Source organism: Pongo pygmaeus, chromosome 17 (assembly GCF_028885625.2).
Source record: "Pongo pygmaeus isolate AG05252 chromosome 17, NHGRI_mPonPyg2-v2.0_pri, whole genome shotgun sequence".
Lineage (NCBI taxonomy): Eukaryota > Metazoa > Chordata > Mammalia > Primates > Hominidae > Pongo > Pongo pygmaeus.
Window position 1 is genome coordinate 78,435,613 of NC_072390.2, and position 1,706 is coordinate 78,437,318.

Consider the following 1,706-nt stretch of genomic DNA (forward strand, 5'->3'; position numbering starts at 1 on the left):
TGTCTTGGCTTTTTTTTTTTTCATTAAGTTAGACTATTTTGAAATAGAACCAAGCCATTCATTTACAAAAGCATCCCTGAGGCAGGCAGATCACAAGGTCAAGAGATCGAGACCATCCTGGCCAACATGGTGAAACCCCATCTCTACTAAAAATACAAACATTAGCTGGGCATGGTGGCACGCACCTGTAGTCCCAGCTACTCAGGAGGCTGAGGCAGGAGAATCGCTTGAACCTGGGAGGTGGAGGTTGCAGTGAGCCGAGAGCACGCCACTGTACTCTAGCCTGGCGACAGAGCAAGACTCCGTCTCAAAAAAAAAAAACAAAAAACAAACAAAAAAACTCAGAACATAAAAAAAAAACAACAAAAACAAAAACCAAAACAAAACAAACCCCCCCAAACCCCAAAGCATCCCTGTGTGTAAAATGCTCTTTTGAAGATTGAGGCAGACTAAAAAGAAATAGAATAATTACTTCCTCTTTTCCCTTGTTTTCCTTTCTTCCTAGCCACCAGCTCTCACTTCTTCCTCCCACACTCCTTTCATCCTAGGGAGTAAAAGACCAGGGCAGTGCTAGAATGACTCACAACTGCATAAACATCTATAATGGAATCAGAGACCTTGTGGCAGGACATAGAGATCTTCCCAGCCCTTTTCACTCTAAACCCACCCTCAAAAGGCATTTTATTAGGTACACTGTATGTGCCTAAAGCATTGTTTCTTCTTATGAAGAGTGTTTTTCTCAATGCCATGCACATTTGTTTTAAATTAGTTATGGTGTCCCTGAACCTAATATTCAACATAGCCTCTTTTCTGTCCCTATGGTACGCTTGAACTAAACGTGTCTCCTCTTTCAACAAATGATGAGTACAAAAGCTGACAAATGCCCCCACATCCTTAAGAGATTATTTGTGCAGGATTGCTGGGGATGGTCAAAGACAGATTTTGCCCTCTTAGTTCATCATCCCTCTTATCCAGGCTATGAAATACAAAATGTGAGATGACTGTGAAAAACGTTAGTGAGTTTTTAGAGGAGGGGAGAGATTAGTGCCTCTTTAAACCAAGAATGCAGGGAGCTTAAAGTGTCTCCTGGAATTTGGAAAACACTGAAAATTTTGGTCCTCTTACCTGGGACAGTCTAATTCAGTGATTTTTCAACTAGGGGAAATTCTGCCCCCTAGGGGACATTTTCATTGTCACAACTGGGGTACTGTCATCTAGTGGATAGTTTGGGGTGTTTTGTCTAGGATGAGGAGGAAGATGCAAGAGGGTCGGTTTGGACAGGAAGAATTCAGTGCATTCTGCAAGCACTCTGCCCAGCCCAGCTCACTAGCAAACTGGTCACAGGTATATTATCTCATTTTGTCCTCTCCACAAACCTTTCAGGAGGAAACCATGATCCCATCTTATAAATAAGGATGCTGAGACAGAGAATGGGTAAACAATCAACTCAAGGTCACAGAGCTAATGCATGTTGGTGGCTATATTTGAACTCGTGAAGACTGACTCCAGAGCTGGACTTCCTAACCTCTGTGCTCCATGCCCTTTTCCAACTGACAGCGATCCCTGACAGGCGGTCACTGAATGAACCTGAAAGAATTCCTCTCTTCCAGACCTTCTCTATTTAGGAGTTCCAAAATATTTGTCTTATCCTGGCAGTCCTTTCCTTGTCAACTAAAACATCCCTAGAGTCAGAGACAGTCCACCAG